Source organism: Terrapene carolina, unplaced genomic scaffold (assembly GCF_002925995.2).
Source record: "Terrapene carolina triunguis isolate 2854851 unplaced genomic scaffold, T_m_triunguis-2.0 Scaffold310, whole genome shotgun sequence".
NCBI lineage: Eukaryota > Metazoa > Chordata > Testudines > Emydidae > Terrapene > Terrapene triunguis.
This window is the reverse complement of record NW_020664661.1, coordinates 878,258-892,906: the sequence shown is the minus strand read 5'-3', so window position 1 is coordinate 892,906 and position 14,649 is coordinate 878,258.

Sequence of the window (14,649 nt, the reverse complement as noted above, 5' to 3'; positions counted from 1 at the left end):
TCTGCTACACTCAGACTCCGTGCTTGCGAGAGGGGAAGTATTGCCTCTTAGAGGTACCCAGGGGGGGTGGTATGTAATTGTCCCAGGTCACTGGGTGGGGGCTCGAGCCGGTTTTGCATTGTGTTATTGAAACGGAACCCCTAGATACAGAACCCGGCCCTTGTTGCTGCCAACTTAGATGGGCAGAAGGGTTACACATGTATAAGATGCATGCATTTGTCACAGACAACAGGCTCTTTTCCTAGGCAGATACTTAAGGTTAATTGAGAAAATGGAATTTGGTGAAACACAGACAGAAAATGTATTTAATACAGACAATGATAATTGAAATCCTAGGCAAGGACCAATAGACATAACAATTAGAACAAGCTAAGTACAGTGAAGTGGTTTCCTGTATTGTTCAGACTTACAGTCTTGCATTGTGCATATTTACAATTTATGGAGACCCCTGGAAACAGAGCTGGAAAGGAAAGTAAGTGGAGCCCATCAGAAGAGAGCTTCTGATTCAGTTTATGACAAACCTGGAGAAACGGGAAGGGAGTGTGGTATTTTATACCCTTCCTTATATACGGCTATATACCATCATTGCTCCTTTACCGTGATTATAATAAGACCCATAAGTGCCCTTATCCATATATGGCCTTTGGGGTGTTCATAATTAAGCATCAAGTATTAATATTCATGATTTACATTACTTATTCCTTAATAGTCCCTACACATACCTGTGATTTAACTGCTTAGATACTGCATAGCAACCTAATGGCTAAAGCCCCGCCAAACTCCCTTCTTGCAGAATCCTGTGGCGTACCATGTCCATTTGTAGCTATCAGACCTGGGCGTATCGTCTTAGCCCTCCACTACTCAGCTAAATCCCAGCTCTTAACATAACTACTCCCTCGAAGCCTTAACCTAGCGTAACAGGCTTAATAACCCAATTCCCTATGTTCACCTGTTTGCTCCCCATGCATGCTCCAAGCTAATGAGCAATACATCCATCAGTCTTGTACTCCAGAAATGTCATTTTACCTCTAGCAAGCATAAAATTACCCACGAGACATGCGACAGGGTCGTAGGTCATAGAATCATAGAATATCAGGGTTGGAAGGGACCTCAGGAGGTCATCTAGTCCAACCCCCTGCTCAAAGCAGGACCAATTCCCAACTAAATCATCGCAGTCAGGGCTTTGTCAAGCCTGACCTTAAAAATCTCTAAGGAAGGAGATTCCACCACCTCCCTATGTAACCCATTCCAGTGCTTCACCACCCTCCTAGTGAAAAAGTTTTTCCTAATATCCAACCTAAACCTCCCCCCTTGCAACTTGAGACCATTACTCCTTGTTCTGTCATCCTAAACCTCAGAGCAGGTCAGGGGATGCACACTTCCAAAGAGACTGAGGTCATGGCAACACTTGCAGATGTAGAGCGCTGTGAGTTAAACCAGCCCTCGGAGACCACTGCAGGGAAAGCGCTGCTATGTGTTCACACTGTCAGCTGCAAGTGTAGTGGCGTGGACACATTTGCGGCACTTGCAGCGGCATTGGGAGTGGTGCATTATGGGCAGCTATCCCACAGAGCACCTCTTCCCATTCTGGCGCTGTGGCTTGTAGGAAGGGGAAGGGGGTTGTGGGGCATCCTGGGTCCTGTCCCAATGCCCCGTGATGCATTGCTTCGCATCCCAGCAATCCCTGTGCTTCCGTCCACATTTGGCCCCATCTTTCAATGGTTTTTGTACTGCGTGCTCTGTCTTCCCTTTCGGTCTGCGGGAATGGATTCTGAACTTGTGAGGAATATGCTGATGGGTCTTGCCAGCACGTCACGAATTGCAGTCGTTACTCCTTAAGCTACAAAGTGACAGTGAGGAGTCCGACAATGATGTCGACTCGCATAACGCATACAACACAAGATTGCTTGTGGCATTCACAGACATGCTCACCACAGTGGAACACCGCTTTTGGGCTCGGGAAACAAGCACTGAGTGGTGGGATCACATCGTCATGCAAGTCTGGGATGATGAGCAGTGGCTGCAGAACTTTCGGATGAGGCAAGCCACTTTCATGGGACTGTGTGCTGAGCTCGCCCCCGACCCTGCGATGCAAGGACACGAGATTGAGAGCTGCCCTGCCGGTCGAGAAGCGCGTGGCTATTGCAATCTGGAAGCTGGCAACTCCAGACAGCTACCGATCGGTCGCTAACCAGTTCGGAGTGGGAAAGTTGACCACTGGAATCGTGTTGATGCAAGTTTGCAGGGCCTGCTCAGAAGAACCATGACTCTGGGTAACGTGCATGACATTGTGGCTGGCTTTGCACAAATGGGTTTCCCTAACTGCGGAGGGGCAATAGATGGGACGCATAGTCCAATTCTGGCACCAGACCACCTAGCCTCTGAGTACATAAATCGGAAGGGGTATTTCTCGATGATTCTCCAGGTGCTTGTGGATCACCATGGGCATTTCATGGACATTAACGCAGCCTGGTCCGGAAAGGTGCACGAAGCATGCATCTTTTGGAACACTAGCCTGTTCAGGAAACTGCAAGCTGGGACTTTCTTCCCAGACCAGAAGTAGGGGAAGTCGAAATGCCCATTGTGATCCTTGGAGATTCCGCTTACCCTTCAATGCCATGGCTCATGAAACCATACACAGGGAGCCTTGACAGCAGCAAGGAGCGGTTCAACAACAGGCTGAATTGGTGCAGAATGAATATTGATTATGCTTTTGGCCGTTTTAAGGGCCGCTGTCACTGTCTGTATGGGAAGCTGGACCGGGCCGATGACAGCATCCCCACAGTTATAGCCGTGTGCTGTACCCTCCATAACATTTGTGAAGGGAAGGGTGAAAGCTTCATTCAGGCATGGACCATGGAGGTTCAACACCTGGAGGCTGAATCTGAACAGCCAGAGACCAGGGCTGTTATAGGGGCCAAGCACGGGGCTGAAAGGATTAGGGATGCCTTGAGAGAACAATTCGATGCTGAAAGTCACCAGTAATGTTTGGTGCCCTGCATGGGAGTGAAGTGCAGTGGTTCCAATGCTTTTAGGCATCTGTGTGTGCTATGTATGATGTACTGACTTGCAGTGCCTGTTGCTTTCCTGGGCTACGCTATCTTTTACTTAATGCAATAAAGAATGTTTGCAAAGCCAAAAGAAACAGAACTGCTGGGGAAACACACATGGCATGACACAGCTGTGCTGTGTGGGAGGAGGGAAAGGGGCGGGATGGGGAACGGGACAATCACAGATTTGCATATGTCCTGTTATCATATTCAGCCTTCCTGTCTGGAGTGCCGTGCAATGAGTGCTGCACTTCAGGCTGGCTAAAATGCATGGTGATGGGGGTTGAGTGCAGTGGGTAAGGGTTGTAGTTTGCAGGGCTGGGTGGTGAAGCTATAGGTGTTGGAGGCAGCTGGTGGTGATAAGAAACTGGATGTTGGGAAAAGTGGATTGGCGGTGACATGGGGGCACAAGGGAAAGAGTTTTGGGACAAGGGCTGCAGGGTGCGGGGGCGGATCTGCTCTGTCTGGAGTGCTATGAGCGCCTGCATCAAGTCCGCTTGGCGCTGCATAATGCTTAGGAGCCACTCCGTGCTTTGGTGCCGGCGATCGCCATTCTGCAGGAGGAGCCTCCTTTTGGTATCCTGCCACTCCTGTACTTTTTGATTTTCAGTAAGGGACTGCTGCATGACTTCATGCAGAAGGTCCTCCTTGCTTCTTCGTGGATGCTTCCTGATTCTTTGCAGCCTTTCAGCTCTTGATAACAAGGACAACTGGGATCTCAAGGTTGCATCTGTAAAGTCGAAATGCAACACTTAACAAATGCAGCATTGTTCACACTAGACAGAGCAATGATTCGGCTGAACTTAAAGACAAGTACAATGTACACAATAGCAGAAAGTGTCCGTCCCAAAGCGAGTGCACATAACCCACAAGAACCCCGAAATGGTGAGTAAGCAAAGGGGCAAAGGGCCTGATTGTTTCAGGGCCATACTGTCCTCTGGGGTTCTGTGCCTTGGGGAGAGTAAATAGCTGCAGGGGGCCCCTATACTGAACACTGTCCACACATTTTCCACAGGATGAGTTCATCCTGGAAGATATCTCACTGCTGAGGGTGACCTGGGAAGCAAGGGAGGGTCTTCTACTACAATGCGGCTTTCGCTCTGGCCCTCATGCCGCTTGCCTGTGTGCAGAAATGGTCCCCCCGCCCAACACGGCACAGTGGCGTGGACATGTTAGCCTTACTAGGACAAGGAGCACAGTAACTCTTCCAAGGAACCTGCGCAAGCGGATTGTCCAGCTTCTGCATGAGCCCTTCGATGAGATCACTGAGGCCAATTACCGCGATGTGAGAGAGCACATCAACACCCTATTCTGCATCTAGGCATGCATGCAGCCCTAATCCTTCTTTCTGCAACCCTCCTCATCCCAAGAGCCCACACCAAACAACTACCTTCCCAAAATAAAAGCCGCTTACTGGGCACCTCCGCTGCTGTTTGTTCCTCCACAAGCACCGTCCGCTGCGACTGGCTACCTTCCTCCTATCTCGAAAACAGCTCCTGGCTGCATGCATCTAGGGATGCCGGGCCGTCCTCTGGCTCTGGGCCCCGCTCCTCCTCAGCAACCTCGCTCCCGCTTTCCTCCTCCTTCTTGTTGAACTCTGGGCTGCTACGGCCTCTGAAGTGTCCATGGTGCTCTTTGGAGTGGAGGTGGGGTTGCCCCCAAGTATCTCATCCAGCTCTTTGTAGAAACTGCAGGTCGTGGGCGCAGCACCGGAGCGGCGGTTTGCCTCCCGCGCTTTGTGGTAGGCATTCCGCAGCTCCTTCACTTTAACCCTGCACTGCACTGCGTCCCAGTCATGGCTCCTTTCTATCTGCCCGTAGATATCTGCCCATAGGTATCGTAATTCCTACGGCTGGAGCGCAGCTGGGACTGGACAGCTTCCTCCCCCCAAACACTGAGGAGATCCAGCACCTTGCCATTGCTCCATACTGGGGATCGCCTGGCGCGTGGAGGCATGGTCACCTGGAAAGTTGCGCTGAGAGCACTACACGCCTTGCTGAGCAAACAAGGAAGGGGAATTTCAAAATTTCCAGAGAATTTAAAGGTCAGGTCTGACGGTTGGTCACCTGAGGGCAGGGCAGTAGAGTTCAGAGCTGTGCTCCAGCTGGGGCGCAGCAAGCTTTATGCTTCTCGTGGAGGTGAGTTACCAGGGGCTCTCCAGCCGCAGAGTCCAGGCGCTCTACGTCCCTTGCCAGTGTGGACACCTCAAGAGTGAGGGCGCCCGGGGCTGATTTAATGCGCTCCAACTCGCAAGTGTAGCCAAGGCCTGAACATTTGCTTGCATGCTAAGAAGAAGAACCTGTCTGCCTGTGGAGCTAGCAGGGCCATCTGCTGCCCCCCACCATAATACAAATTCCTGGAGAGGAGGAGCCAGACACTCTTGGGCAAGAGGAGAGTTCAGTCTCCAGATCCCATTGAGCCGGGGGCTGCCCTGCCAGTCTGTGGCGCGTGTATCATCAGTGGCAGGCGAGGAGGCCAGTTGGGGGATAGTTACTGTGATTCATCGGAGTTCTGTAACTGCGCTCAGGTGCCTCCCAGAACTAAGGTGTGGAGTTGGTTCCTAAACATGGTTTCTTCTTCCAAAGCCCCTCTGTGCTCTAGAGTTCAGATCTGGGGTTTAAAAGCGGCCTGCCCTGTCCCTCCCCTGCTGAGTCTGAGTCCCCAGGCGTCTCTGGCAGGAAATGGGCACAGGGATTCCGAATTCAACAGGGAGTTAGGGAAGCGATTTTCCTCAATTTGGGGTACTGACTTAAAGTAAAACCCCTGAGCACCTCCACCCCTGCTGTCCCTGACAGTGACACCTCTTCTGTCTCTCTGCGGCTTGGCCAGAGGTGTCGGGGAACTAGGTGTTACTAGTTTGTTAAATTGCATTCAGCCTGCAACCCTCACCCCCAGCACAGAAATGTCTCTGTGCCCCCTACCTTCTGCCAGCTGGGATCAGGGGGCTCCTCCATGGGGGCTGGGGGAGCATCTCTTTATGCAATAAATGAAGCAATAGAAACAGTAAAGTACGTGGTTTAGTGATTGTTGGGAATTAGTTACAGAAATAAAGATTTTTCAGTACATTTCAATTAAGGGGGCAGGGGAGAGTCCAAAGCAGTATTGAATGTTATAGGCATATGGATGTTTTAGAAGAGGTAACAGCAAAAGTATGAGGGTAGGCCAAAATCCACAGAGGTATATCAAAGGAAATTCGGAGTCTAACTACACTTATGGATCTGGTCCTAATCCACTCTGAAGGCTCAGGAACAAACGTAAAAAGAACCCAAAATTATTTCTTTTTAAAAATTTCATGCCTTTGGGATGTATAACTCCTGATTTTTGAATTCTTGTGGTCGTCAGTTTCTCTTGGAGTTGTAGATCTATTTTCAGTAAAAATGACAGTAGTAGAACTTTGCCTTTGATAAGGATTTCATATGAAATCAGTCAGTTGGGAGGCTGTTTGTAACAGTTGGTAACTCAGACCCTCCCTTGCTTCTTTTCCCAACTGTGCTTCTCATCGGCACTCCAGCTCATCCCTCCTGGTATTGCCAATGTCCCGTGATGTGTTCTATGCAGATGTCCCTTGACCACCTGATGGCATCTGACACCATGAGTTGCCGCATCAGCCGAGCATAGCATTGACCGACTCCACATTCTCTCAGCTCTCGCACATTACCGGGGTCCCATGCGCCCAGGGCTCCGACATTCAGCATGTGAATTTGGACCTCATAGCCCCTAGCTCTCAGGGTGTCAGCCAGAGGGGTGGATTTCTCCAGCTTTCAAGATTGGGCGTCGTGGAAAGCCGGGGTCCTGTTTTCAAAGGGCACTGTGACGTCCACCATGATGATTTTCTTCTGGTCCACATTGGTGATGACGATATCTGGTCGCAGTTGACTGTCGGTTCTGGAGATGGTGGAGTTCATGACGACCTTCCCTGCGGGTGGTTGGATGGCTCTACCAGGCAAACTTGGATGGCATTGTGTCGCAGCTGCCAGGCTCTGGAATGGGGCTTGCAGCTACACAGGACGTGGGGTAGTGTCTCGTTGGCGTAGCCGCACTTCCTGCATCACTTGTCCCAATTCCCATGGCGGACGACTCCATTTAGTGGGACACAGTTGAGCCGGGCCCTGTGGATGAACCTCCAGTTGGCAAATCAGGTAAAGCTGCCCCCGGGGGAGGAAGTGGTTGCTGGCATCCCACTTGCACATCACCTCGAAGGCCTTGCCCTGGTCCGGCTTCAGTTTCAGGTTTTCCACATATTGGCAGCGATGGCATCCTTCAGGGTCCTCTCCAGCACAGTTCTGGCTCTTGGAACGATGATGGTGCGCTCCGTGTTCTTCGCCTGTGGCACCAGGACTCCCAGCTCCTGGAATTCCTCGCACCACATCTAGCAGCAGCCGATACGCTTCTCCAGTCATTGCGTAGCGTTGTGGGCATGAGTCCAGAGTGAAGCAAAGTCTCCCCTGTCTCTTCCAAATTCGCCTTCCAGCAAGCCGCTCAGGTAGGTGGCAACATCTTGGTTGGAGGGGGTCCTGGCGATTCGCTTCATGACGGCATCCTGCAGAGCATTCTCTGCGAAATTCCTCACCGTGGAGTCCAGGCACGTCAGAAGGCAGAAGGCGTAGTGATCACAGCAACGTTGCACAGATCACCCATTTGAGGGACATTGGCGCCACCCTGCCTGTGCGAGATGTACACCAGTTCATTGCTGGCCCTCTGAGGAAGAAACATTCACTTCTTCACCAGCTGCTGGATGGTGTTGTCTGCCTTGTTCAGAGGTACCTTCGCCACAGCAGATCCCCTAAGGATGAATGAGATACGGGGGATCAGGAAGGTGTTCAAGGCATTGATCTTCTGCCACAATGCCAGTAGGGAGGAGTCAATCCTGGCCACATCTCGTAGGATCTCCGCGATGGTATCCTCAGGTGTCTGCTGGATGCGGAAACCCGTCGGCATGCTGAGATATTGGTACACTTGCCCATCCTCTAAAAAAATCATGGGTTCGCCCTGGATCTGAAATGGTGTCGCCTGGACCAAATCCCTTCTACTGCCATCAATAGGCAAGGATGCACACTTCCTGGCATTGAAGCGGAATCCCATCCAGTTGGCAGCCTGGCTCGTGATGTCGAGCATTTGTTGAAGATTCTTGGGTTTGTCTGTGATCAGGACCAGATCGTCTGCATAGGCCACGATATTCACGCTGTTGTCATATTGCTTGAAACTGCCTACACTGCTGGAGATCGCTCGAATGAGTGGCTCCATGGCTAAGGAAAACGATGGGGCTTGGGGGGCAGCCTTGCTTCACACCACTACGGCTAGGAATTTTGGGTGTCTCTCCTTCCATAGAGCGGATGGTGGGGTGCAGCCTTCATACTGTTCCTGGACCAGTTGGAGAAAGTTTTCAGGCATCCTGAACTCTTGCAGCATGTCAAAAATGTGCTGGTGGGGCATCGATCCAAAAGCATTAGCCAGGTTGAGCCATGCTATGGCACATTGCCTCCGTGCCCTCCTGCCGTGTGGATGGCAGTCTGAAGGACAAAGTTGTGTTCGTAGCAGCCTTTGCATGACATGAAGCCTTTCCGGATGGAGTTGATGGCTCCTCTGTCACTGACCAGTCTGTTATCCTAGCCATGAGGCAGCTGTCATGCAGTTTGTACATGGTGGAACAGAGAGAGAGGGTCTCCAGTTGTTGGAGTCGTCTCGCTCACCTTTCTTGTAGACGAGCACTGTCACTGACTTAATCATAGAATCATAGACTATCAGGGTTGGAAGGGACCTCAGGAGGTCATCTAGTCCAACCCCCTGTTCAAAGCAGGACCAATTCCCAACTAAATCATCGCAGCCAGGGCTTTGTCAAGCCTGACCTTAAAAACCTCTAAGGAAGGAGATTCCACCACCTCCCTACGTAACACATTCCAGTGCTTCACCACCCTCCTAGTGAAAATTTTTTTCCTAATATCCAACCTAAACCTCCCCCACTGCAACTTGAGACCATTACTCCTTGTTCTGTCATCTGCTACCACTGAGAACAGTCTAGATCCCTCCTCTTTGGAACCCCCTTTCAGGTAGTTGAAAGCAGCTATCAAATCCCCTCTCATTCTTCTCTTCTGCAGACTAAACAATCCCAGTTCCCTCAGCCTCTCCTCATAAGTCCTGTGTTCCAGCCCCCTAATCAGGAGCGGAACTGTATGCATTTGTTGAAAATGGCAGTTAATACCAGGCAACTGGGGTCTTGTTTTTTCAGGAAGTTGTAGCAAATGCCATCTTTTCCTGGGGCTGTGTTTTTGGTCTTTGTGAGTCTGGTCTCTACTTCCTGTGATGTAAAGTCTTGTTCCAGGTCCTCTGCATAGTCAATCCGGGGTGGAGGATGAAGGCACTCTGGACGCTTCGTGTCGTTCTGAGCTAAGCGGTCAAACACCCCCTTGAAGTACGAGAATAGTCTCTCGGATGGGATTGCGCAGTAGGATGAGGGCCTGTCGAGGATCTCTCTCATAGCCTTAGGGTAGTTTGACCAGTAGAGCTTCTGGATCCTGGATGCTACTGCTGGGTCATAGCAGCGACTGATGTTCCTTCTCCTGGCGTCCCTCATGTTGTGTGGTTCTGTCTGGACACAGGAGCTCTGTGCACAATCAGTGTGTTCTCCTGAGTTCCCTTCCTCTCAGATACGATTTCTGCAGACAGATCTTTCGTGAGTCTGTCTACAAGGAGGTCAAAGTCCTCAAAGGAGGGTGTCTTCACCAACTCCTCCATCCAAGCAGCTTGCCATGGTGTGGTGGTCCTCACCCTGGGCTGCTGCTCTTCCGTCTGTGCAATCTCCACAGGCTCAGGCTGGAAAACTGCTGTGGAGTTAGCCCGTTGCCTTTTTCCCTCCCAGTGTTGAGAACTCCATCTGGCCAGATCTTCCGGAACCAGGGCAGTGTCTTCCCTTACGGATTTTAGGGCAGCACTGGTGGACACTTTTAGAGGCAGTGGTACTGGTCCTTTTAGGGATGTGGTCTTGCTTCGGAGTTTCCGGAGCAACGCCGGTCCTTCTGTGGGTGAGTTCTGTCTGAGGGGTCTTTGATGCAGTGTGAGACCTTCTGGGGGCAAGGTCCCGTTGGGTGGTCTTGGAGGCCGTGCTGGTCCGCCTAGGGGTGGGGTCCTTTTGCATGGTCAGAGCAATGGAAATAGCTCCTCCACTGTCTGAGTCTCGCTGGGTGGCCTGTGAGGTAGTGCTAGCTTTTCCGATGACAGGATCCCATGGAGTTACCTGGGGTGGGGAACGCTGATCCTTCTGACGATGGCGTTGTGCTGGATGTACTGTCTGGAGATGGAGTTGCATATGTAAGCAGAGTCAGGATGAGCTCTACCCTGACATCTGGTGGTGAATTATGGCGAGTGTGGAAAAGAACTCCAGGGGCTGATCTTGTTTGCATAGGCACACCCACTCGCCTGGCATGAAACACAGCAACTGAAAGTGGTTACTTTGGCTGGTGTGGGATCCCCAGTTTCTCTATTATTGGGGCAGGAAGAATAAAGTTTTGTTACCCTGATTCTGTGAATCAAGGCCAGTGGAATTGTTGTATGACAGAAGGACTGAGTGAGTCCTTCACCATTACCTAAGTAGCACTTGCTTGACAAGGGGCATGGGTTACAAAACCCAGTGAATTGAGAGAGGATGGGGACAGGTATTTGTACCTGATGGTATGGGCCCCTTCTGAGGGTTTGAAACACCAATTGCACCGCCTCCTCTCTCCACTGTTGAATGTCAGCGCTAACTTTGATTCCCTTAGGAGTCTAGTTACAGGCCGCTGAGCTGAATTCACTTCGGGCCAATGGTGCACCAGCACTGGGGCTCCCCTACTATACTATGAGCTGAAATTGCTAAGAGCTGAAATCACAAAAGAGCTAATGTTATTAAGAGCTGAGATCACTGAGTGGGGGAACCTGAAGCTATATTGCTCAGCAGCTGGCGGAGCAATTTGTGGGGACGACTGGAGGAGCAGCGAGCGGCGTGGAGCCTTGTGGGGCTGGTTGGAGTGACCCAAGGAACGGCGAGCGGAGCTGTTTGCGGGGACGGCTGGAACGGCTCACAGGTCGGTGAGCGGAGCGGAGCAGCTTGTAGAGCGGAGCAGTTCGTGGGATGGCAGGAAAGTGGACTGGCTCGTGGTGAAGGCTGCGGCGGAACCCCCACGGAGAAACAGACGGCTGGCCAGCCTCGGATCACGTAAGGTGCCCCTTAACACCCTGCGTGCCCCCCCCCCCACCTTTTACTCTGGGGCTGCACTGACCAGGGACAGAGACTTTGGGGGTTGTTGGACTTTAGAGACTTTGGGTGGTTGCTGGACCCAAGAGACTTTGGGGCTGTTGGACTTTGGGGACTCTGGGTGATTTTTGGGTTGCTGGATTCAAAAAACCAAAGGGAAAGGACACAGCCCAATTTGCTGGGGTGGGTTTTGCTCATGGTTTGTGTTATGAATCCTGTTTGTGGTGTTTTTCCAATTTTATGCTGATGTTGTTTACCTCATGTTATTAAACATTTTCTGCTACACTCAGACTCCGTGCTTGCGAGAGGGGAAGTATTGCCTCTTAGAGGTACCCAGGGGGGTGGTATGTAATTGTCCCAGGTCACTGGGTGGGGGCTCGAGCCGGTTTTGCATTGTGTTATTGAAACGGAACCCCTAGATACAGAACCCGGCCCTTGTTGCTGCCAACTTAGATGGGCAGAAGGGTTACACATAGATACAACCTAGATGGAGCTACTATAAGGTGGGTGCATAACTGATTGGAATATGGTTCCCAGAGAGTAATCATCAGTGGTTCACAGTCATGCAGGGATCAGTTCTGGATCCAGTTCTGTTCAATATCTTCATCAATGATTTATATAATGGCATAGAGAGTACACTTATAAAGTTTGCGGATGATACCAAGCTGGGAGGGGTTGCAAGTGCTTTGGAGGATAGGATTAAAATTCAAAATGATCTGGACAAACTGGAGAAATGATCTGAAGTAAATAGGATGAAATTCATTAAGGACAAATGCAAAGTACTCCATTTAGAAAGGAACAGCTAGCTGCACACATACAAAATGGGAAATAACTGCCTAGGAAGGAGTGCTGTGGAAAGGAATCTGGGCGTCATAGTGGATCACAAGCTAAATATGAGTCAATAATTTAACGCTGTTGCAAAAAAAGCAAACATCATTCTGGGATGTATTAGCAGGAGTATTGTAGGCAAGACATGAGAAGTAATTCTTCCACTCTACTCCGCGCTGATTAGGCCTCAACTGGAGTATTGTGTCCAGTTCTGTGTGCCACATTTCAGGAAAGATGTGAACAAATTGGAGAAAGTCCAGAGAAGAGCAACAAAAATGATTAAAGGTCTAGAAAACATGACCTATGAGGGAAGATTGAAAAAATTGGGTTTGTTTAGTCTGGAGAAGAGAAGACTGAGAGGGGACATGATAACAGTTCTCAAGTACATAAAAGGTTGTTACAAGGAAGAGGGAGATAAATTGTTCTTCTTAAACTCTGAGGCTAGGACAAGAAGCAATGGGCTTAAATTGCAGCAAGGGTGGTTTAGGTTGGACATTAGGAAAAACTTCCTAACTGTCAGAGTGGTTAAGCACTGGAATGAATTGCCTAGGGAGGTTGTGGAATCTCCATCATTGAAGATTTTTAAGAGCAAGTTGGACAAACACCTGTCAGGGATGGTCTAGATAATACTTAGTCCTGCCTTGAGTGCAGGGGACTGGACTAGATGACCTCTCGAGGTCCCTTCCAATTCTATGATTCTATGATTCTATAAGCTGTGAGGGAGCACCGATCCTCCTCTTGGCAGGGTCCAGCTTATGGATTTTTGAGGAAGCACTTTCTCTTTCAATGGTAGTATCCAGTTGGATGGTCCCAGGGGCAGGGATAGTCCTTCCCTCATTAGATGGTTGGACTACCCTTTCATGCTGTGGCTCTGGGGGAGTTGGTTGGGATGCAATAGCCGGAGTGTTTGGGGAGTCGGAAGCCGGAGCTGGAGCAGGTGGTGTTTCTGCTTTCAGAGCAGAGATGGGGTGGCGGCAACATAAACTGGTAGAGTTGGACTCTTCCGGTTTGAGATGTCCTTTGCAGGTGACTTGATGAGACTTACATTTCTTCAGCATCTCGAAAGGCAGGTCACAGAGGGCACATTGAAAGGCGATCCGCTTGCTATGGATTCTCTTGAGGTGTCTGCTGAGACCGCCAATGTACTGGAATCCTCGGACCGGATAGCAGAAGGGGCAGAGGAGCGTGTCCATAGGGAGGGGATACTGGAGGTAGATGCAGTCATTCTCCTTTTCTTCTCCCTCTGTTGGATTGACTTCAGTCGTATCAGCGGATTCGCTAGATGGTTCTCGTTGCTCTGGGAGAGTAGTGTGGAGCGGTTCGGCTGGGCAGGCATCTAGTGAGATGTTGCGGTCCCGCTGGGTGGTTTCTGAGGAGAGGCTGGTCTCGCTGGTTGAGGTACCTTCCAGCACAGCAGGACAACGACCAGCATGAGGATCCTGGGCAGTGGAGGATATGGGAGAAGTTCTTGTGGCATCCTTATTCTGAAGAGCAGGAGAGATGATGTTTGTCCTGGCTGTGATGTCCCGGAAGGCCGTCCTCGAGGTGCAAGATCTCCCTGCAGCAGTATCTCTACGGGTTTTCTTCAAGGAGGTGCTGCTTTTCCAATTGATGCTGCTCATCTGCAATGTCCTGGAAGCGCTGAAGGTCTTCTTAGAGGCTGTTCCCTGATGGACGTTCCGTGGAGCAGCAGCGGTCCGAGCAGCAGTTGAAGGTTTCTGTGAAATCAGCAAGGGAGCGATCATCTTCTCAGTGTGTCCTGGAGTCTCTGAAGTAGCACGAAGATTTTCTTTTGAAGCAGCGGCAATAGCATCCATCTCCAAAGCTGTAGTCTTCCTCAGGATAGCAAGCTGAGTCTTCTAGAACAGTGGTTCTCAAAGCCGGTCCGCCACTTGTTCAGGGAAAGCCCCTGGCAGGCCGGGCTGGTTTGTTTACCTGCCGCGTCCACAAGTTCGGCCGATTGCGGCTCCCACTGGCTGCGGTTCGCCGCTCCAGGCTAATGGGGGCTGCAGGAAGCGGCGCGGGATGTGGGATGCGTTGGCCGCCCTTCCCTCAGCCCCCTTTGGCCTGGAGTGGTGAACTGCGGCCAGTGGGAGCCACGATCGGCCGAACCTGTGAACGCGGCAGGTAACCAAACCGGCCCGGACCGCCAGGGGCTTTCCCTGAACAAGCGGCGGACCGGCTTTGACAATCACTGTTCTAGAAGGTGTAGTTTCTGCCTCAGTAATTAAACTGATAAGAACAGATATTAGCTTAGAAGATAATGTTTGCGTTTCATGCTCCAAGAGACAGAGACAAGGCTTTCATCTTGGGGCCTGTAGACGTTCTGGGGTGGGGCTCGTCCCTCACAGGGGCGGCTGGGAGCCAGGCCTCCTCGCTACACGAGGCTGGGAAGCAGTTCAGCCTTGCACATCCAGGCCTAGGTCGAGCGGGCAGCCAACCGTAGTACAGGGCTCAGGCCCTTAGGCAGGGGCTGAGCAAACAAACAGTAAGGTCAGGGGCTCAGGCCCTCAGGCAGGGGCTGAGCAAACAAACAGTAAGTTC